Below are 25,119 nucleotides of genomic sequence, written 5' to 3' on the forward strand. Positions count from 1 at the left end.
CCATTATGAACTTTTGTGGTAAGTCACTCCTTGGAGAGCTGAAAAGAGATTTTGTGGTAAGTGAGAATAGATATTTTAGTTTCTATTTCCTTGTCAAGTGTTTTTGAAAGTATTTTATTTGAAGCAGAGCTACAAAAGTATGTTCATATCAATCAGTGAAATGTGAACTTGTAAAGTTTGTCTTCTTTTTTTTTCTAAAGACGAATGCACACAATATTTTTTTTTTGTAGAAAGGGGAAAATTTATGGAATTTTAACTGAATTTCATAGCAACTATTTGTAAAATAAAGCAACTATTGTGAAATTGAATGCAAAGTATGCTAACTGAAAGGGAATCAAAACGGGGTAGACGCACCAATCAGACTGCAAGTGGTTGTAAAGAATTTGATGCTAGTATGGATTCCTCTTATTGCCTATGCTTGATGTAAGCATTGCCTTGCATGAGGGAGTAGCGGTTGAAGGAAAATGGTGGAGAGATGCGAAGATCAACCAACGTTCAAACTCTGGAGATAGCAGTGAATTTTAAGCCTTGACGATCTATGTTGCCAATGTCCATTGTTTCCTTTGATAATGCCATTCCTTGCGATTTATGTATTGTCAAACCCCATGCCATTCGAAGGGGAATTTACCTACGAGACCCTCGCGTTATTGGGGGAAGTGGAACATAAGATGGGTTGAAGGCGTCCCATGGTGGCCCTTTTTATTGGAAGAAGTCAACAACAATAAAGGATGGTAACTGAGGGGGTTTTGATCCAGCTGCATAGAAAATGGAAATTACTTTTCCAAGTACTACGTTTATAAGACCTACTTCAACCCACAAGTTACATGTGAGGAAAACTTGTTGTTCATTGCAAATAAGAACTTTTGCATCCAACTGTTCATCTTCTTCATGTGCACGAGTAGGATGGTGGTTCCTTTTCTCTACGTAGCATCGTGCAATTGGAATATTCAAATTTTTGAACATTTGTTTGTTATGCAATTCGACAGCTAGGTTGGTTGGATATAGGTGGATTGCATTGTCAAATTCCTACTACTCATCCTTTGACAAAAAGGAATTTGTCCTTGACATGAGAAGGTTCCAATCTTCGACTGTTGGTGTTGCATTTCTAATATTCGTGATCCATTGTCAGAATACAATTTGAAGAGGGCTCGTCCCTTGTTGATGAAATATGGTACATAGTGTGACGATTGTGTCAAAGGTGCACCAAAGGGCATTGCCGTGTGATGTGCTGACATACATGGGGATGTCCTTCACAGGAGGTAGTTTCCCAAGATCACCAACAAGTATGATAGACCGATTTCCGAAAGGCACATTCTGATACGAAGGAAATACCTCCCTTAAGTGATCGTCTATGTGTGAAAGAAGTTTAGGGCCAATAAAGCTCATTTCATCGATTAAAATGTATTTGACGTGACAAATTTTTTCTTGGAGATGCAGAAGTGGTTGACCCTCAAGAGGATGCATTGACACTAAAGGAATGCGAAGGGCATAATGGATTGTAAGCGCCTTTATGTTAAATGCCGCAACACCTATTGGAGCGAGTAGGAGAAATGCACTTGAATTGGGAAGAGATTCAGCAAGAAATGTATCTTTTAGGAAATCAATTAAATGAGACTTCCCCATGCCAATAATACCTTGGATGAGAATTCTAAGTGGAGGAATGGAGGAAGTGGTTCTAAAGTGGGTGAGGACAATGGTGAAATAAACTTGTTGGGTGGGCAATAGTGAGGTGAGCAAGTGGGGAACTGAAGACGGGCTAGAATGGATTTGAGTGGATGAGTGACTAAAGTCTATGAAACGTATGGTTGTCTCTTGCAAAGAGAGAGGGATGGTAGTATGGACCCAATTGTGGTTAGAGTCAAAGTCACAATGTCCAAGCATGTCAATGTCATCAATTTCCATGTTGTTTCCAGGGTGTAGCTGAGAAAGGAATTGAGATTCATCGATGTCTATGGATTCAGGGGGGTTCGGCATATTATTAGTGGAGGTGTCATTAGAGCAAGTAGAAAGGGTGGTTTCAGGGGCTTGATGAGCATGCCATGGAACTTACGCATATATTTTGTGTTCCCAATGCGAAATGATTTCTTCATCAGTGGATCCTATGTCTAATGGGAGTGTGTGGAAAGGGAAGTATAGAAGTAGTTCACTCCAAGAGAAAGAAGCATAGGATGCATCATTAGGAGAAGGGATCAAGGAATAGAAAGGGAGGACATGAAAAATCTTGCAAGGATTTATTTGTTTCCATTGGTTATGTTTTCGACGAGCAGAGAAGGACCAGGAACGTGTAGCTTCAAGAAGAGTTAGTGTTTCAAGCAAAGCAGGTCTATTCATGTATGCTACAATGAAGGGTGGTGTTGGGAAGGGGGAACCTAGTCCATGAGAAAAACCTCGAAAAACAGTTCAAGTAACATTGAGGGAAACAAATGACCGACTACAAAGTGAAAGGGGCAGTTTTTGTAGCATGTGGCATGTTTCCTATGAGCCGATATCCCTATCGGTAATTATTTCTGTTAAAAAAATTCGGACAACATTAACAACAAGTGTTACGAGGTGGATAGCCTAGAAGACACGTGACAACATTTGCTGATAACTTTCTGATTTTGTTTCTGGTTTCGATGCATATTTCGTGATGTAGCGGAGAACAACATGTTGAGACAAAACCAGTTGGCAATCGATGTTTGCTCTCCATATGTATAACATGTTAAATTTGTGTGCATTTAACCTGTCATCATTATGAGTGGGGACATATTTCTTTCGTCTATTGTAATCAATGATCAAAGAGGAGGTGGGATTCAAATCCCTATTGAACTCCATAGCGGCAAACAAGAGTAGGACCTTTTTTGCGAAGACATGAAGAGAGGTGGCATTTTGTACGTCATTGAACGCAATTAAGAAGAATCGCGTAGTCCTGAAGGTGAGAGGATGCAAATATCAATGGAGATGGGAGGATTCATGGGCCATTATCTCTAGAGATGTGTACATAAGGTCCATGTTGTTCAGGAGGGCGAGGATTCCAAGTAGAAATTTGTTCATCGAAAAAGGACCTGGCTTTATCCATCGCGACTTGGTCATCCCAATTGAGGTTGTCCATATCAGGTGAATTTCGAGTCAAAGGAAACCATGTATGTGTGTGGAGCCCCTATGTTTCCACTCATACATGCAAAGATGAAAAAAAAATTGTGAGGCGACTGTACATCCAGGAAAAGAAATAAAAAGGAGAAGGATGGTTAAGGAAAAACCTACACCATAAGTCCTTTGCATGTAAACCTTTTTGCAAGACCTCTTCTAGGAAGATTGTGAATCGATAATGAATGTATTGCGCTACAAGATGTGGATTGTTGATTATATTCTTGAATTTCCATCGAGACATCTCGGATGAATCCGAGGGGGGCTTCCAAGCATGACCATGTGCATGTCATCCCATTTGGTGTCATCTGCACTTAGGGTGAAGAAGAAAGTAGGGCTACCCATTTGTATGATCATATTAGTGAGTTCACCTCTGCGTTTGTTCCAAAACAAGCTTGTCCCTCTAAGGCCTAATCTGAAGCGCATAATATGTTCAGGAAGCATGGAATCAGGCATGTCATGGAGGTGTGCACAAAGGTCTGCAACAGTCATTGGAAAGGCCTCTTCAAGGTTTCTCTTCACAAAAATAGCAGTAGCTTCTTGACTACAATGCTGCAACATAAGATTGTACAAGTAATAATGGAATCTTGGATGTTGGGAAAAACGGTTATCATAGTAGTGTATGAGGTGAAAAATATATTCTTGCATTTCAAATTTTATAAGACATGGTTGAGCAATTGTGGCAGACCCTATGGGGAAGAGTGTGGGGAATGCCATAGAGAAGAGGCCTTATGTGGTATATTCATTGATAGCGGAGGGGGAAATAGAGGGCCAGGAAAGTGAAGTAGTGGAATTAGGATGGGGACACTGTAGGTAGTTGTGTATTTCTTCAAGCTTAGTATGGGAATCGGGGAGTGTTGATACAAAAGAGGATGGTTGGAGGTTTTTTGGAGTGGGGTGTGCAGGAATGTTATCATCGAAAGTAGGGAATTCAAATTGTGATACAAGAGAGGAGGGGGAGATGCAACGGATGAGAGAAGACATATAAGTAGGGTGAGTTGGCAAGGCAGGTATTGCAGCTTGGCCCAATTGGAAATCCTTGTAGTATGGATCATGGGCTAGTTTATACTCTAAAGATGTAAGAACATGTGTCCCGCAAACAATGAAATAATATGATTTGTTGTCAAAGCCATGCCTAGTAACAACGACGATGACCAATTCAGAAACCAAGTGTGGTAAAATGTTGGCGATGGCAGTGATGTCTTGCAGGAAACAAATAGTATGACCAATGTATTTACACTATCCACCTCGTGCATGGGTGACTTGCAAAATTGGGCTGACACGTGATATGAGCATTTCTTCTATTTGTGTTAGAGTAGTAAGAACAAACAGTTGGTCGCTAGGGTCCATGTTGTTCGCAAGGGAGAAGCGATGGGTGGATTTTGTAGTTGCACACCAAGAGCAACATAGGTTACCATGTAAGAATTGTGTTTTCATATTTGGGTATGATTCTTTGCATATGGAGAAAATATGCAAGGGAGACAGATCATTTATCCTTTCATGAAATCAGTGGTGTGCATGGTTAAGGGAAGGGTTGACCAAAATATGGGGATGGGAGCGTGAAGGAGGATGAGTTGATGGTGGTGTGTGTGATGTATATGGCAAAGAAGTGGCAGTGAATGGAGGAATTTGAACGGTAGGTACAGTTGGAGCGGGGAATGTTGAAGGAGATGGGTTTGCAAGTGAAGCTTCGGGATGTTGGGGAAGAGAAACATTAGATGAGGGTATAGCTGGAAAGGTTTGGGTGTTTAAATAAACTTTATATTTGAGCTGTATTTTTTTGTTGGAGGTGTATTTATTTTATGAATAAAGGAATCTCTTCAGAGAATTTATTGATGGGTTTGCAGAAGACGTTGGCATGTCCATCCTGATACAAACATGGGGACACAAGTACAAGTGAATATAGGAGATGATAAGGAGTTTTCTTAAGCGCAAAGGTAGAGTACATAATCCCCAAAAGCAAGAACTTCATTAGTGGGTATATTTTTGAAATAGTGCCTTCTAGCTTATAAAGTAGATGTGTCTTTTGAAAAAGTAGCTAAAGCTTAGTAGTTGGAGAAATATTTTTATAATAGAGTTTATGTTTCTTTGATATTATGTACTAATGTTGTGCAATTCAAATTTTGTTGTTGGAACTTTTTCAAAGCTATCTTTGGAACGTAGAGTGAGATTAGAATCAATATTATTTCAGTGAAGTATTTTTGTGTTGATCGATAACAATCTATCATTCATTTACCAAGTAGATTTAAGGCAACCAAACGGCAACCCTTTGTAAGAAGCCAATGTTTGTATTTAGATGCACAAAGAACAATATAAAAGGATGTAAATATTCTATTTTGTTTAGAAGGAAGAAGAAAAAAACATATATACTATATGTAAAAGTAAAATATGGAGAATTATGCAAAGGTGGAAGCTGCAACATGTATCATAGGTGTATATACATAAAGAAGAGAAGTACAATGATGAAGTGAACAAAAAGAAGGGGGGTGGCAAGGGACGAAACGACAATGAATGGAAAAGCATATAGAAGTTATTGTTTACACTTCAGGGTGGCATGGGGAAAAGAAATCGACTTTAAAAGACACCGAACAATTGAAGTAGTAGACATTTTTTCAATTCCCCAGAGGAGAATGCAACATGTAGAGCTATAGGTGATTTCCTCTGAATTGATTAGTACAAACTTCAAATGGTCCACACCATTGAAGATATATGTTTTCACAGACAGTGTGAAGAGGAAAGGATGGCATGAAACCCTTGCACGAAGCTCGTGGATAGCACCAAGATCACTGGAGAGTATGAACAAGTCTTTTTCTTGGACACCCATGAGTTCAGTTGCAGCATTATCAAATACAATGACATTTTCTAATACGCTTGTGTGGTCATACATTTCAAATTTCAGCACATACCGATAGTCACATTCTGGGAAGGCCCCACCACATTTTGTGGAGTTCCACATTCCATTTGAGTGGTTGAAAACTTTTTTCATGCACTGCATGCCATCAGATGAGAGAGGGCATGCAAGGAAGTAGAAATCTTGCATGTCAATAGAGGTGATGGTTCCACGAACAAAGAACCATGTTGGTTTTCTAGCGAGATGTGAGTCTGTGAGGTCGACAATTGTACGTTGTGGGTGGCCCCGAGAATTTTCTACTTAACGATGGTGAAGAGGCCAAGAAGTCTCTTTGATGAAACCATGATTGGAGTTGTTTAGTCTCTAGAATGGTGGGATCTAGCACGAGGCTAGTGGTCGAGATAGTCCCAATAGCTTCCATTAAATTCGGCTATGCGACCCTTTTGATTGCAAGCACGGTCGAAGAACCAGAAGAGGCAAGTTCAACAAGTTTCTTGCCCAAGGTGTGGCAATGCTACCCCCATAGGGTGATGTCGATACTATAACCAGACATATCTTCCAAGTTGAGAGTTTTCCTAGGTGTTTCAGAGACATCTCTTCGATGAATGGTGGAAGTTGGAGAAGTGGACCTAACAATGCCAATGATGTTGACAATTGAGTTGAGGTTTGCAAATCTAATTTCATCTATATACTTAAAATGAAAACAGTGGAAAGGAAGTATCGGAACATCATCTAAGGAAGGTTCAATAGTGGAAGTTGTAGAGAGGGATACTCCCCATTTCCTATCCAGATGGTTGTAATTTGTGTTTGTTGGTTTCACAATGCCATTTGAAACCATGTAAAGCTTCCCAATTTGGATAAGGTCATGCAAGGAATCTACCATATCACCGAAGGCAGAGAGATGGATTGTATCATTGGAAGAATCAATGAGGTAAAATCCCAAGACCATTCTGGAGCCTCAAGCATTGTTGTAGGAACGAACGGATGTTTTTCCAATCACCCTACCCTAGATCAACCATTGTTTATGATAAGGGCTTAGAGCCATGAATGGAATGGAAGCAAGCATAGCGAAGGACAACTGAGTTGATGATGACGCAGAATCATGTGTCGAAGCAGTAGTAGACGAGGTGGGGGTGTGTGACGTTGAAGAGACTGGTTGGTATGTCAACATTTGTACAATTTGAAGAAGGTCTGGGTCCCAAATCAAAGTTGCATGACGTTCGAGAAATTCCAGTTCAATAATTTGCAGAGTCCTGAAAAGAAGGAAAGAAAGAGAAAAGAAATGCGACATTAGTCGGAGTGGGAGTGGCGGAGAGAGGGAAGGAACAGAAAAAAAAAACAAGAATATGGTGAAGAGTGAACATATGCATAGTTTTGCAAAAAAGTGCAACTGACTTCTTTGAGAATGATAATCGAGCCCAACTGGAGGGCACTAGAGATGACATGGCCATTGTAAGCAGACAGAAGCAAAGTTTTGTGTTGAGAGGTATCGTCGAAGAGGGAAATGTGGTAGCATTTGGACAATTTCTTTGTGGAAGCAATAAGGTTGAGTTCAACAATTTGGAGTGATGGTTGGATCGTTGTAGAACCAACGAGCAAAAAAGTGATGGCATTCATTGTCAAGGCAACTTCCATGATGACAAGGAAAGGAGGTGTCCCGAAAGTTGAAAGCCAAAAAAATGTTGCCAACATTGGAAGAGAAACGTAAATAAAGCAACAAGTGCATTCATTCAGAGGATTGGCATACTTGGAGCCACATGAAAGAAGAAAGATTTACAATTTAGATTATTTCCAATAGTAAAAGGTAAGGGGAAAGGAAAATTGAAATGTTTAATAATAGAAATTTGGTTGTCTATATATGGAATTTCAAAAACTCTACAGGCGGGTGTGTTGTACATCGTGACAACGCACATAGTATTCTAAGGTATAGATGCAGTATGAAAACATTGATACTTGTCATTTGAGTGTAGAAGACGATATGGTTAGCAGGTTCTTGATTCTCACTTGTTTGTTATTGAAATTCCGGGGCAGTTATCCGGTTGAAGGCAGCAGCATTACATGTAGCAGCAAGAGCAACAGCAAGAGACCAACAATAGCACTGCAACAAAAACATAAAATGCAACTTGAAATATCAGTAGAATAGTGCGACGTGAAGAGGCTAAATAGAGCACATGCCCATTTACCAGCTAAGTAGAGGGAGCAATAAATCAGAGTTAGGACACATGGAAGAGGTTGCGGGGTTACAAAAGACAGAGACAATGATAGAGAAGCTCGTCCGAGCGAAAGTATAGTGAGAATAAATGCACATGGGCAGGCCATTAATTATATTATTGAATAAAAGAGTCCTCAACATTAAGATGTGTGGATAAGTTTCAAACCTTAATCAAAGGAAAATGTGACATATTGATTAAATATACATGGGAGTTTTGGGATTTTGAAACTTTGACATGAGAAGAATCATTTTTGAAATATTACAAGTCAAAATTCTGATCCATCATATCAATGTGGCTTGTTTGAATAAACACATATAATAAAGTGTCCAAGGCATAAAACATATCAATTTCATGCGAGTGAGAATAAAGCGAAAATAAATGCACATGGTCGGTCCATTAATTAGATTAATGAATAGAGTACTTGTTGAGACCAAGATGTGTGTGGAGGTTTTAAGTTGCAACCGTTAAAAAAATGTGGCATATTGATTAAATATATATCGGAGTTTTTGAGCATTGAAACCTTGACACCAGAAGAAATATTTTGGAAATCTGTGGCAAAAAATGTTGATCAATCATATTAATTTGCTTATGTAAAAGGGTGTAAAACATACGATCTATTTGCATTATGATACAGGTGTTGTAAACATATCAATTTTGTGTGAGCGAGAATAAAGTGAAAATAAACACACATGGTCTATCCATTAATTAGATTAATGAATAGAGTACCTGCCAAGACCAAGATGTGTGTAGAGGTTTTAAGTTGCAACCGTTAAAAAAATGTGGCATATTGATTAAATATATATCGGAGTTTTCGGGCATTGAAACCTTGACACTAGAAGAAATATTTTGGAAATATGTGGAAAAAAAGGTTGATCAATCATATTAATTTGCCTCTGTAAAAGGGCGTAAAACATACGATTTGTTTGCATTATGATGCAGGGGTTGTCCTTGATGAAAACTCACTCACCTGTCAGTTCAGATTTGATAAAGGGAAACTCACATTGTAACAAGTCAATTCAGAGGTAACAGGGAAATGGTACAAAAGAACAGGAAGTTGGAACAAAGGTCTACTGATCAGAATCAAGAATTTGAAGGAAAAAGATGTTGTAAGGTAGTTTAAGCTGTATACATAGAGTCACCATGTCAAAGAAGCGTATACACGCACTTTCACAAGAGGAAAAGTGTGTATGGGTTGGAAAATCAAGGAAATTCAATATTAAAGAATACCAAGGGTCAATACCATGGTATTAGCCCACAATATTGAGTGGAGTAATGACTATTTGATCCTGTCCAAGAATACCACAAGTTCTAGGTGTTTTTTGGTCTGAGGTATTAAGAAAGGCCAAAAACTATATAAGGAGGAGAAGATCAAAGGGTCAAGTGTGCAAGTGAAAGGGTTTCTTAGGAATACTTCTATCTGAAGTACATTTTATGTTGCAGGGGCTATGATTATGATATAATCTGAAATATTGTGTGCACCTTGAATTCAATGTTGGTTCAGGATCACGAGACCTAAGATGACTTATCATTGAATGATCGGATATTGGTTGGGCTAGATTTGATTGCTTATACATGTTTTATTCTTCAAATTTCATGATCTGGGTATGTCTCAAATCTGGAATAGCAGTGAAGTTGTAAGTTAATATTTGCATATATATACGCTTGTTCGCCTTGGGGAAGATGCGTATACACGTTGGTTCGAAGCTTCCAAGTAGCATAAACAAAAGAAAATCATGTTATTTAGAAATGACTGATCTATCTGATTAATGTTGTTGGTTTACTGTTGTTTGTCAATGATGTCTTCCTAGATCTGAAAGTAGAACTGAATGCATAAGGAGATTGAATCTGATTGATTGACTGATTAAGTGAGAAAGGTGATATTTACTATTGATTGTCTAGATCTCTATAATTTGATAGTATATGTTCATAATATTACTGTTTGGTACAAATTTGATTTAGAAGTTTTTATGATTCATAAGTTTTGGAGATTATTTCGTGGATTTGCGATTTCGTAGCAACTATTCTCGAATGATATGGCCCCTACCGTAGGTCTTGGATTATTTCTTCTGCTATTTTTGAAACCAATACTTTCAACCTCACCATGGTGTAACCAAAAATTGATGAAAATAAGAAATTGTTAGGCTCCAGGGCTTCCTCTTTGGTCATCAATCTGGGCAAGTTGTCTAATTCAGACATATTAAACTAGCATAAGCAGATTGGTGAGGTTGTAGCCAGAATGTTGTTGGATTCAACTACCAATAACATAAAGTTGTAGGCTATGCTCGAAAAGGTTTTTGAATAGTTGTATATTGCATGTTTCGCCTTAAAAACTAATGCTAATAGGATTAAGTAACTTGAAGATATAATAATCAAACAGTCAGGACAACCTAAAGGCAACAATTATTTTAAGAAATTGTTAGAAGAAAAGGACAAGGAAATAAAAAGCCTTAAGGTGATATCAAAGATTCCTTACTATGATGCAAGCATCATGTTAGCTGCATTCGAGAGAAAAGAAGAGCTCGAAAACCAGTTACAAACAATGCAAAATTCCCTTAAATTGAAGGATAGAGAGCTTAAGGGGCAGGAATATCAGATTAAAAGTTTAAAAGAAGAGGTTGAAGATTACGAAAAGAGGTATCTTAGTAAGATTGAAGAATATAAAGCAGCTATAGATAAATCTTTGACTACACCAGAGACTTCAAATATAGAGGGTCTGAAGTTCTTTAAACTTAAGTATTCACAATTAGAACAATGGGTGAGTGAATTAGGAATGGACAAGGAACAAGTCAAATGGAAATGGGACTGAAAAGTACAAATAGAGGATGAAATAATTGAACATATACAAAAAAAATTAAAAGATAAACAAAACAAGATCACGTCTCTGCAAGAAATTATTAAGATAATATTAGTTGGTAGACAAGTCCTAATCCAAGCCAAAGAATAAATATGGAGGGAGATTAATCAAAATATTTCAACAGTCCGCTCTTATGTCCTGATTTTGCTATACTGTGAAAAGGTGTTATCTCAAAATCAGGCCTTGGAAGGCTGCAGACCAGGAAGACTTCAAGTAACTATTTCAAACCTACTTTAGGCTGAGGCTTAGCCTCCTCAACCTGAGAGGGCTCTCTCTTGATGGATTAATGATTTTGATTAAAGATAAGATGGCTAACTCTTATAGAACAACTGTGAAAAATATGAATGGTGGAAACACATTAAACAACTATCCATTGGGCTTATGGAGTCAACAACACCTCAATATAACAATGAACTCAACCTTACATGGAAGTCAGGGCATTCAGCATTTAAACATTCATAACATAAACTCATATGGGACCACACAGTTTATAAATGTATACAGGAAGTCAGAGCACATTCAGTGAATTCTGAGTGATTATACATCCATACCACTGTAAGAATTAAGAAAAGGACAGCATCACATATTCTGAACATAAAAAATCCTTAATGAATCCTGAGAAGTAAAGTCAAGCATGTATTACTGAAAATGAGTCTCACATAGGCCAAATACAAGCTTTTCCATAAAATTTCCAACCCTGATTACATTTCTGTTTCAGCTATATATAGAGCTCTTATTCTAACTGATCGAGATTCCTCCTCAAGCATGAGGGGAATTCGAAAACTACTTCTAATGACACCTATTTACCCTTTAACTAACTAATAAATACAACAAAGTGTTGACTGGAGTTTTTAAGAGATCTAAATCAACTATGACTCTAACTCCATATTACATGCATGATGGCTTTAATTAAGATGATTCCTTTCTATGACGTCTAGTTCTCTTTCAGTTTGGCTGAGATGGGTGTTTAATGCTCCATGTTGACCTTGGATGTTGTATCTTCTTCACTGTCCAGAAAAATTAGGAGACTATCCTTGCTTCTCGGCTTTATGATCTTCGGATCTTCATAAATCGGTTTTTTAATTATTATCCCTCAAAATATGACGGTGGCCACGTTTTGATGTGTTTTCCGCTGTTATGAAACCCCATTTGATGATGTGTCATTCACTGTTTCGAAGACAAAAAGGAAAACATATTCCAGCTGTCTGATACATGCTTTAATTTCCTTATGACATGACAAAATGCCACTTTTTGATTCAAACTAGTTATTTCCATTTGTGCTAGTCTGATTGGCTGTTGTATCTTCAGGTGTTCTCGTTGTATACAACTGCCCTTCAAAATTTTCCCGCTTCAACTTCAAACTGCTTGATTTACGTTTAAATCATCACTTTCAGCAGTTTCGTAGCGCGCTACGAAACTGCTGAGTTATTTAAAACAACTTGTTTTTAACTTGAGACCTTTATCAACCGAGTGCTTGATTGCCAAAAACTTCTTTAGACTTTTCAAAGGCCGAATAGGGGTTTAGATTTCTTCAGAAAGATAAGATCAAGCAAACTTGTCAAAATTTTGAAACAAAATCTTACTTGAAATGAAAAATCATTTAGCGGGTCCTTTAAGCTGGCTTAGCTGTGCCTTCAGATCTTCAATTTGTTTCTTCATAGCCTTATTCCCAGCTCTCAGTTGCATATTGATCCTTCTGATGTACTTGGCTTCTTTGATTGCTGGTACTGTCCAGGTGTGAAATTGTGAATGGCCATCAACCACTGAATTCAGTTGGGCTTCTACAGTCCCATTCCCTTCCCATAGAGTTTTATAATAGTTTGCGTGTATGACTGCATGTCTTCTAGCAGCTTTCTTCAATTTGGCAATCTCATACTTAGCTGATTCTAATTGGCTCTTCAGGGCTGCTATATTATTTTCTTTAGATGTGATGACTGTTTTGCCTGTGTTTTTCTGTGTCACTTCCCCTGTTTCCTCTGTTCTTGGCAGTGCTTCCTGTACTTGCTGGAATCTCCTTGCCATAGGTCTTCTAGGTTTAAAAATGAACTCTTCAGCTGGCTCATCAAATTTAAGCCTTTTTGAGGCCTTGGATTTCTTGGTGCTTTCTTGTTCTGACTGTATTAACTCGATTTGAACTGGTAGAGACTGCTCAAATTCAATAGCTTGTAATAAGTCATTTAAACTTGCCTTGGACACTGGACTTTCTTCGACTGCTATAGCTTTACTTTTTTCCTTATTCATCTGGCTTCTTGTTCTTATCCTTGAGACTACTTCAGATGTGCTTGTTTCAGGTACAGTCTTTTTACCATGAGCTTTTTCCTTAGTTGATTGCTGAGGTTGATCTTGGATGATGAGTGGCTTCACTTGTTTTCCTACTTGTGACTTTGGAACTCTTTTAGCTCTTGCTTCTGTTTGGAGCTCAGCTATTGTAAAATCTCTAGCAGGTGGAGGAGTGAGGCCAGTCTGGCTTTTGAAGCCAGCCATGAAAATGAATGAATTCCAATCTCTGTCTATCTTTTGGAGCCCATCTAAAACCAGTAGTTTGATCAAACCATGATGAAACAAAGAGTTTTCACAATCCTCTTTCCTCAGTTGTACCTTATCACACATCTTACTCAAACTACGGAAAAGATAAAAAGGCAAGTCTATGGAGACCTTCCCGGTGAGATGCAAAAGGAGTTTAAAATGGTAAGAGTAAACCTTGTTATACCTTCCTTCACAAGTCAGATATTTCTGTATGCAAGTGAGTAAATGAGCATAATATTCTTTGACATAATTCCTGGGCACTGCCTTACTTAAATCTTCATTTACAAATTCATCCTTCAAAAACTCCTTGCAAGGATTCATGTCAAACTTGAAGTTTTTAAACCATTCCTCTTGTCCTCGTGGGATCTCTGTCACAGTAGATATCACTTCTGGCGAAACCTGCAATTTATAACATGGCTACTTTTGAATTCAAGCCTGTGAAGTTAAGTGCAAATTCTTTAGTTACCTGTGCGTGTCCTCCTTGTAACTTTTTGCAAAACTTCCAGCACCCGGCCTTTTTAAATGCTTTCTCCACCTCTTTATTTCTCATTGTTATATCCAGGCCTTCGGGCTCAGTCCTTAGACATTTGCCGGATCTGTGCTCCTTTTTCTCCATTGCTTCTTCCAAATCTTCTCAAACAATGACTACCAGCTCCGGTTGAAATTGTGATTCAGCTTCTATTTGAATTCAGCCTCGCTTGATTATCAGCCTCGCTTGATTATCAACCTCGCTTGAATTTTAAATTTTTCCGTTTAAAATCTTTCAAGATGTAATCTTGCAGATTTGTCATTCATGCAAGACTTACGGCCATCATTAAGATTTATGCACGGTGGTCTTTCTTGGGAATGATAATTCGTGCGTATCAACAGATCTAGTGGTGGTGATAGTAGCAATGAGTGGTAAAATGTGATAAGAGGGGTACATGAGCTGACATGAGAAGACACGGCCTATGACTCACCTAACGGACTTGACATTTCGGGAAAGATTCGCTGCGAAATGTACGAATCCATGATTTCACAGCGCTGTCAGTTTTAAATTTTAATGATGCGCTGCGAAACTGCCTAATCATGATGCGCTGCGAAACTGCCTAACTATGATTGCGCTGCGAAACTGCCTAATTGGCATTGCGTTGCGAAATTACAAAAAGGCAAGGTGACTGACATAAGATAACAGGTGGCTATAAAACAATGGTAGATGGAGGGGAACCAATGGGAGCTGAGAATAACTTGACTCAAAAACTCTTCAAAACTCCAGATTCTAAGGGAAGAAAATTAAAACAAAAATAAACTAGCACTGACCTTTGTCATCGGGCTAGGATGAAAATTTACATATGTCAATTTTAGTTCTAAGTGATAACAGTGGCTCCACTTTGGATAGTGTGCTCCTGTAGTACACTAAGAACTCGTATGTCCAGTGCTTTGTCCAATTTATGAAAACATAGATGGAGTTGACAAGCATCCTTTTCTAGCTTTGTGAGCCTTCACCTCGGGCTTGAGCTTCCTGTTCAGCTTGTCATTTATTTGCAACAAAGAAAGACTAATAAAACGGTTATATACAGTGTTGTGAGAAACTTGGCAGAGATTTAATCAATTGTAATGCTTTAGGAACCTGCCATTAATAGGTCCTCCAGCATATGGTGTTCCATCAATCTCTTGTAGAATGTAGGTGTTATTCCCATAGAAAGCAGAAATTTGATATGGCCCTTTCCACAAATTTTCAAATTTACCATGTTTACCTTTCTCTTCAATTCTAGCTTCCCATTTCAAGACTTTATCATGAATCTGGAATGTAACTTCTTTGATCTTTTTGTCAAATGCTCTCTTGATCCTGTTCTGGTTTTGTTGATGACTGTCAAACACCTCATTTCTTTTCCCTTGCAAAGCTATTAGCTGATTGATCCTTCGTTGTATAGCATTTGGTTCCTCTTCTAGTCCTTGAATCAACTTCATTACTGGTACTCCAAGGGATGTTGGAAATATAGCCTCTGCCCCATATACTAGCTCATATGGTGATGTTCCAATGGACCTCTTTGTGCAAATCCGGTCAGCCCACAAAGCATATCTTAGTTTCAAATGCCAAGCTTTTTTATTTTCTTGCAGCAGTTTCTTAATGATTCTCACAAGTCTCTTGTTTGATGACTCAGCCAAACCATTTCCCTGTGGATAATAAGCAGTGGAATGTCCAAGGGAGATGTGATACTGATGACAAAAATTAATCATCCTTTTGGACTTGAAAGCTTGAGCATTGTCTGTAATGATCTTAATTGGGCAACCAAATCTTGATAATATATTATTTTCTAAGAAAGAAATAATCACTGAATCATTTTCTTGCCTTGTGGGTATTGCTTCTATCCATTTTGTAAAGTAATCGGTGGCTGTGAGAATCCAGCGATGCTGTCCTGATGAAGGAGGATGGATTTCCCCTATAAAGTCTAATCCCCACTGTTGGAAAGGTGCTTCAACATAAATAGGAACCAAGGGCATTGGCATAAGCTTTCTCTTTCCTTCAAACACTTGACATTCATGGCATGTGGCTATCTTTTTATAGATATCTCTAAACAAAGTTGGCCAAAAATAGCCAGCTCTTAAGACCTTGTTTGCAGTGGCTTTCCAATAGTGATGTCCTCCACAATCCCCTTTATGAAACTCATCAATTACTTTATCAACTTCTTCTTCAATGAGGCAATTTAATAATATTCCTCCTGTATCTTTCCAAAACAAATTTTGGTCATACACAAAATATCTGAGAGATTTCAATTTGGTAAACTGAGCTTTGGATTTTGAAAGATTATCAGGAGCTCTATTATGCTGCAAAACAAATGCTATATCCTTGTACCATTCTGAGATCAAGAATTTCTCATTTATTTGGACCAATTCCTCTTCATTTTCAGAAATTTCTGAGATTTCTGTGCTTAAATTAATATCAATACAGTCCAAATTTGATTGAGTCAGCAATTTGGCTAGGCCTTGACCCTTTACCAACTTGGTGGGTTTGATCTCAATGTCATACTCCAACAGTTTTGCTATCCACTTTCCCCTTTTTCCATCTGGATCAGCTTGTGTAAGAATATCTTTTATAACAGCATTTGGGACGTAGGCAACAATGTGAGAGTGTAAAACATAGATTCTAAAATCCTTAATTGCTTTCACCAATTCATAGGCTTGTTTCTCTAAGATATTATATTTCAATTCAGCATTGGCTAATGTCTTGCTAAAGAAAGAAATGGGTTGTTCAATACCTTGACTTCCTTTTTGCAATAAAACTCTAGAAATTGTGTCTTCAGAAGCGAATGTGAAGATAAGGAACTCCTTCGTAAAATCTGGGCTGATAAGTATTGGTGCTTGAGTAAGTGCCTTCTTGATCTCTTCAAATGATTTCTTTGCTTCAACTGTCCATTTAAAATCTGCTCCTTTCTTTAACATCTTTGTTATGTTCTTGACAACTTCAGCAAAATTAGGAATGAATCTTCTAACAAAGTTAACCTTCCCAAGAAAGGATTGAATCTCCTTCTTACTCATTGGTAGATCTAATTTTTGAATTGCACTAATTCTATTAGGATCAATCCTAATTCCTTCTTCAGAAATAATATGACCAAGCAGTTTGCCAGAAGTTAAAGAAAAAATACTTTTGGTGGGGTTTAGAGAAATACCAAACCTCCTACACTTCAGTAGGACCCTTTCAAGGTGCTTTAAGTGGTCTTCTTCCCTTTTTGCAAAAACTGTGATGTCATCAAGATAAACTACCATTGATTTGTCCTTTTCTTCAGCAAAAGCAATATCCATTGCTCTCTGGAAAGTGGCTCCCGCATTCATGAGGCCAAATGGCATTTTTTCATACATGAATGTTCCCCATGGTGTAGTGAAGGCCGTTTTCTCCTGATCATCTGGGTGAACAAGAATCTGATTGTACCCTGAGAAACCATCAAGCATAGACATCCTTTGTGAACCAACAATGTTTTGCAGAATGAAATCCATTTTGGGGAGGGGGTAATTATCTTTCAATGAAGCTTTGTTTAAGTTTCTGAAGTCTATACAAATTCTGATCTCTCCATTCTTTTTTCTGACTGGTACCAAGTTAGCAAGCCAATTTGAGAATCTGATTGGGACAATAATTTTAGCATCAAAGAGCTTTTTCACTTCTTTTTCAATCAGTGGCATTAGAAGAGGATTAATTCTTCTTAGCTTCTGCTTAAAAGGCTTTTCATTCTACTTAATAGGAATGGTATGTTGTATGATTGAAGAGTCATATTGTTTCAAGTCAGCATAACTCCATGCAAAAACATCAATGAATCTTTTCATCATCTCAACATATTTAGTCTTCATATCAGCTGAAAGGAATTTTGAAATCTTGACTATCTTAGGCACAACCGAGTCTCCTAAATTGCAGCTTTCTACTTCTTCTTCATTAGCTTGTAGTCTTGGTGCTTTGAACACATCATTTTGATCAAATAATTTCTCAAGGGGAATGAGGCCTTTAGGAATTAAGTTATTTTGTAATTGTAAGACTTCACAACTTTCCTTTGACTCTATTAACATATTCTGCTGATCTATCTGATTGTGTTCAAACTCTTCTTTTAATTCAATGAAGTTCCTTACATGCTGATCATCCTCAAAAACTTGCCAATTTGTGATATTATCTGGTATGACTGGTCTATGGCGAACCTCCACTTCATAATTTTCAGAAGAGTGCTTAGGAATGAAAAAGAGACTGGCAGAAACAGCAAGAGAATCTACAATAGAGTTTTGATCTCTAGTTTTGATGCTAAAAGAATAGGATTGAAAATTTTCCAACATCTCCAACACTAAGTTTCTGTATGCTCTCATCCTTGTATCCTTAGTTTGATATGTACCTTCTACTTTTTTAATTACCAATTCAGAATCTCCACAAACAGCAATGTTTTTAGCTTCCAATTTTATCAAGGCTTCCAAACCTAAAATTAGAGATTCGTACTCAGCCATATTGTTGGTACAATCAAAGTTTAATTTGTATGAGAGAAACTTACTTTCTTCAGTTGGACTAGTGATCCAAATCCCAGCTCCTGCCCCTTCTTTTCCTACTGATCCATCAAAGTATAACGACCAGCATCCCATGATGTCTCTTTCATCTCCTTGCTGCCCTTCTTGACACTGATTTTCCACAGGTTCATCTTGTGATTCTTTTCCAACTGATTCATTGAAAAGGATAGCTGATCCAAGACCAGTATCACATGAATAAATAGGAAAATTCTGAGGCTTGTCTTTGCTGCTTACCATGTAGGCCATCCTTGTCTCGCGATACAACCTCCTTTGGTCACCAAACACTGGGATGGTAGCATATGTAAGGTCCATCTGCATTGTGCCCTTGATTTTTGCTGCCCATGACCTTGAAAGAAGCATCCCAAACTTTGGTGGAATGTCTGCAACAACAATGTCCATAACAATTGTTTTTGCTGGAATTTGTGTGAGCCCCACAACAACATCTTTTATCAAACCAATGCAATGGACTCTTTTTGAATCAAAGGAAAATAAATCCTTATATGGCCTAGTTACCTCTAACCCCAGTCTTTCCATGATTACCTTAGGCATGAGATTATGTGATGCCCCCGAGTCTAACATAGCATTATGTAGAGTCATATCATGAATGCTAATGCTTATGTAGAAAGGGGGAAACTCTTCATTTTGTTCATCCTCAAGTCTTGGACCCAAACAGATAACATGATTATCTTCTTGTACATTTAGGATATCAGCCACTCCTGGTTGTGAATTAAGCATTTCAACAATTTTTCTTCTGTATTTGTCTACCTTGAGAATTTCATTAAAAGGGACTGATATCTTAATTTTTGCAATCTCGTTCTCAAGATCAAAAACAGAAGTAGTCTTGTCAATTTCTTTAGGAGGAGAAAGAATTTGAATATCCTTTTTGACAAGAGGAGAGTCATCCTTACCTTCAACCACCTTTGATTTTTCCTTTTTATCTTCAACTGTCCTTGAGGTGTTCTTCTTAGGCTGTGCTTTGTTTGTTGTAATAGGAACATCTCTATTCCTAAGATTGTACTGCTTTTGCATCTCAAAGATAGCGTGCTGATAGCCCTTTAAAAAATCTGAAGGCTCTTCTCCTGATTTTATCATACTAGACTCATCATGTTCCTCCTTAGTCAAGAAAATCCCTGACACTTCTTCATCAAAACAATGGATTGATTCCTCAGGGACTTCAGGTTCATCTTCTTCATCTACCAAATTTTGTTGGAAGGGAGGTCTCACTGGAGGATCTGCCTGCTGATTTATGTTGTCTCTTGGCCTTTGCTGATTCTGAGGTCTTCTGAACTGAGGGTTCCTGAATTGAGGTTCCTACTGTGCTGGAGGAGCAGAAGCATTCCCAAGAGCTAGTCGATCCATCAATTTTTCCATGGTTTTCATCATTGTTTCAAACTTGTCTTCTGGAGCAGAGGTAGAAGGTTTCTCTTCTTCCTTCAGCTTAGTTTTTGCCATCTTTGATTTCTTAGCAGCCATCATATTCACCTCCACCTTAATTGCATCATTTTGCATGTCAGCAAGAGAAGCAGACTCCCTTTCTCTGAGTAAAAGAGAGAAATCTGAATCAAATGATTCAGCATATCTCAACTGTGCCAAAGCTCCAGGAGGTTTCAAATGAGCTGGAATAGAATTGTATATTTTATTAAACCTCTTAGAGAAGTTTTGGACAGTTTCCTCTGGAGCTCTTCTAAGATTGTTGTATTCAGTAAGGGCTTGGACAGGGTTGGTTCTGTTTCCCCATTTCCTTAGAAAGCTATCTTCAAATTCTACCCAACTATGAATGCTTCCGGCTCTAAGGGCTTTAAACCATTTTCTGACTTCCCCAATGAAAGTTTGAGCAAACAATCTTAGTTTTACATCTTCATCATCCACTTCTTCCCTGTCAACAAAATCATTGAACCTATCCACATGTTCCTCTGCTGTAATATCTTCATCTCCTCCCCATGTTGGAATTCTGGCAGCATATTTGCTAGGAAGATCATGTAAAACAGCAGGGAGAGCTAGAGGAGCATACCTAGCAGGTATAGCCATAATGAATGGAGGAGTAGTGATAATAGGTATTGTATGACCGGTGGGAGCAGAACTAGTGTGAGATAGTGTCTGAGGACTATTTGGACTAGCAGAGGCAGAAGATAAAGTATTGGTACGAAAAGAACTATTTGGACTTTGCAAACCACTGACAAAGGAACTCCAATTTGGGAGAGGTAAACCAGTTTTGGATTTGAGAAAAACTTCAAAAGGATCAAGCTCTTTGAGTTGATTCAAATATTCTTCTTCTAATAGTAATTCTGAAGTAACAACCTCCCAAAACTCTTCCTTATCTTTTTGTGACACTAAGGATGAAGTATCAATGCCTCTTTTTTGTAAATCTAAAATAATTCCTATAAGTTCTTCTTCGTTCTCAGACCTCAACAATACCTCATGAATTTTATCATCTACAATTTTATCTTCAGGACTTCTAGAAAATTCAGGGAACAAAGATTTCGATACAGATGAAGTACCTGGTATATCAAGAAATCTTTGCCTGCTCCTTGATATGGTGTTTGGATTATCCACAAGAGTAGGTGGATCTGGGTCAGGATTACTCCTTGTATATCTTCCTCTCGAAGCCACCTTTTTAACTTTAAGATTGTATGGAGTCACCAAGGTAGAATACAGCCTCGAAAACCTTCTGAGCTCCTGCTACCTTCAGAAGTTCAGCTTCATGATTTCGGGAATGAATAATCTTCAGACTCCCGGCAGACGCACCAAAATGTTATCTCAAAATCAGGCCCTGGAAGGCTGCAGACCAGGAAGACTTCAAGTAACTATTTCAAACCTACTTTAGGCTGAGGCTTAGCCTCCTCAACCTGAGAGGGCTCTCTCTTGATGGATTAATGATTTAGATTAAAGATAAGATGGCTAACTCTTATAGAACAACTGTGAAAAATATGAATGGTGGAAACACATTAAACAAATATCCATTGGGCTTATGGAGTCAACAACACCTCAATATAACAATGAACTCAACCTTACACGGAAGTCAGGGCATTCAACATTTAAACATTCAGAACATAAACTCATATGGGACCACATAGTTTATAAATGTATACAGGAAGTCAGAGCACATTCAGTGAATTCTGAGTGATTATACATCCATACCACTGTAAGAATTAAGAAAAGGACAACATCACATATTCTGAACATAAAAAATCCTTCATGAATCCTGAGAAGTAAAGTCAAGCATGTATTACTGAAAATGAGTCTCACATAGGCCAAATACAAGCTTTTCCATAAAATTTCCAACCCTGATTACATTTCTGTTTCAGCTATATATAGAGCTCTTATTCTAACTGATCGAGATTCCTCCTCAAGCATGAGGGGAATTCGAAAACTACTTCTAATGACACCTATTTACCCTTTAACTAACTAATAAATACAACAAAGTGTTGACTGGAGTTTTTAAGAGATCTAAATCAACTATGACTCTAACCCCATATTACATGCATGATGGCTTTAATTAAGATGATTCCTTTCTATGACATCTGGTTCTCTTTCAGTTTGGCTGAGATGGGTGTTTAATGCTCCATGTTGACCTTGGATGCTGTATCTTCTTCACTGTCCAGAAAAATTATGAGACTATCCTTGCTTCTCGGCTTTATGATCTTCGGATCTTCATAAATCGGTTTTTTAATTATTATCCCTCAAAATATGACGGTGGCCACGTTTTAATGTGCTGTCCGCTGTTATGAAACCCCATTTGATGATGTGTCATTCACTGTTTCGAAGACAAAAAGGAAAACGTATTCCAACTGTCTGATACATGCTTTAATTTCCTTATGACATGACAAAATGCCACTTTTTGATTCAAACTAGTTATTTCCATTTGTGCTAGTCTGATTGGCTATTGTATCTTCAGGTGTTCTTGTTGTATACAACTACCCTTCAAAATTTTCCCGCTTCAACTTCAAACTGCTTGATTTACGTTTAAATCATCACTTTCAGCAGTTTCGTAGCGTGCTACGAAACTGCTGAGTTATTTAAAACAGCTTGTTTTTAACTTGAGACCTTTATCAACCGAGTGCTTGATTGCCAAAAACTTCTTTAGACTTTTCAAAGGCCGAATAGGGGTTTAGATTTCTTCAGAAAGATAAGATCAAGCAAACTTGTCAAAATTTTGAAACAAAATCTTACTTGAAATGAAAACTCATTTAGCAGGTCCTTTAAGCTGGCTTAGTTGTGCCTTCAGATCTTCAATTTGTTTCTTCATAGCCTTATTCCCAGCTCTCAGTTGCATATTGATCCTTCTGATGTACTTGGCTTCTTTGATTGCTGGTAATGTCCAGGTGTGAAATTGTGAATGGCCATCAACCACTGAATTCAGTTGGGCTTCTACAGTTGCATTCCCTTCCCATAGAGTTTTATAATAGTTTGCGTGTATGACTGCATGTCTTCTAGCAGCTTTCTTCAATTTGGCAATCTCATACTTAGCTGATTCTAATTGGCTCTTCAGGGCTGCTATATTATTTTCTTTAGATGTAATGACTGTTTTGCCTGTGTTTTTCTGTGTCCCTTCCCCTGTTTCCTCTGTTCTTGGTAGTGCTTCCTATGCTTAATGGAATCTCCTTGTCATAGGTCTTCTAGGTTTAAAAACGAACTCTTCAGCTGGCTCATCAAATTTAAGCCTTTTTGAGGCCTTGGATTTCTTGGTGCTTTCTTGTTCTGACTGTATTAACTCGATTTGAACTGGTAGAGACTGCTCAAATTCAATAGCCTGTAATAAGTCATTTAAACTTGCCTTGGACACTGGACTTTCTTCGGCTGCTATAGCTTTACCTTTTTCCTTATTCATCTGGCTTCTTGTTGTTATCCTTGAGACTACTTCAGATGTGCTTGTTTCAGGTACAGTATTTTTACCATGAGCTTTTTCCTTAGTTGATTGCTGAGGTTGATCTTGGATGATGAGTGGCTTCACTTGTTTTCCTACTTGTGACTTTGGAACTCTTTTAGCTCTTGCTTCTGTTTGGAGCTCAACTATTGTAAAATCTCTAGCAGGTGGAGGAGTGAGGCCAGTCTGGCTTTTGAAGCCAGCCATGAAAATGAATGAATTCCAATCTCTGTCTATCTTTTGGAGCCCATCTAAAACCAGTAGTTTGATCAAACCATGATGAAACAAATAGGTTTCACAATCCTCTTTCCTCAGTTGTACCTTATCACACATCTTACTCAAACTACGGAAAAGATAAAAAGGCAAGTCTATGGAGACCTTCCCGGTGAGATGCAAAAGGAGTTTAAAATGGTAAGAGTAAACCTTGTTATACCTTCCTTCACAAGTCAGATATTTCTGTATGCAAGTGAGTAAATGAGCATAATATTCTTTGACATAATTCCTGGGCACTGCCTTACTTAAATCTTCATTTACAAATTCATCCTTCAAAAACTCCTTGCAAGGATTCATGTCAAACTTGAAGTTTTTAAACCATTCCTCTTGTCCTCGTGGGATCTCTGTCACAGTAGATATCACTTCTGGCGAAACCTACAATTTATAACATGGCTACTTTTGAATTCAAGCCTGTGAAGTTAAGTGCAAATTCTTTAGTTACCTGTGCGTGTCCTCCTTGTAACTTTTTGCAAAACTTCCAGCACCCGGCCTTTTAAAATGCTTTCTCCACCTCTTTATTTCTCATCGTTATATCCAGGCCTTCGGGCTCAGTCATTAGACATTTGTCAGATCTGTGCTCCTTTTTCTCCATTGATTCTTCCAAATCTTCGTAAACAATGACTGCCAGCTCCGGTTGAAATTGTGATTCAGCTTCTATTTGAATTCAGCCTCGCTTGATTATCAGCCTCGCTTGAATTTTAAATTTTTCTGTTTAAAATCTTTCAAGATGTAATCTTGCAGATTTGTCATTCATGCAAGACTTACGGCCATCATTAAGATTTATGCACGGTGGTCTTTCTTGGGAATGATAATTCGTGTGTATCAACAGATCTAGTGGTGGTGATAGTGGCAATGAGTGGTAAAATGTGATAAGAGGGGTACATTAGCTGACATGAGAAGACACGGCCTATGACTCACCTAATGGACTTGACATTTCGGGAAAGATTCGCTGCGAAATGTACGAATCCATGATTTCGCAGCGCTGTCAGTTTTAAATTTTAATGATGCGCTGCGAAACTGCCTAATCATGATGCGCTGTGAAACTGCCTAACTATGATTGCGCTGCGAAACTGCCTAATTGGCATTGCGCTGCGAAATTACAAAAAGGCAAGGTGACTGACATAAGATAACAGGTGACTATAAAACAATGGTAGATGGAGGGGAACCAATGGGAGCTGAGAATAACTTGACTCAAAAAACTCTTCAAAACTCCAGATTCTAAGGGAAGAAAATTAAAACAAAAATAAACTAGCACTGACCTTTGTCATCGGGCTAGGATGAAAATTTACATATGTCAATTTTAGTTCTAAGTGATAACAAAAGGTAATGATGAAAAATGATAACTTAAATGCTAAAAATCTCACCCCTTTGCTCGAAGAAAGGTTAAAAGACATTA

The sequence above is a fragment of the Pinus tabuliformis genome, chromosome J, assembly GCF_031772625.1.
Source record: "Pinus tabuliformis cultivar Carrire ecotype Pingquan chromosome J, CPIR1, whole genome shotgun sequence".
NCBI lineage: Eukaryota > Viridiplantae > Streptophyta > Pinopsida > Pinales > Pinaceae > Pinus > Pinus tabuliformis.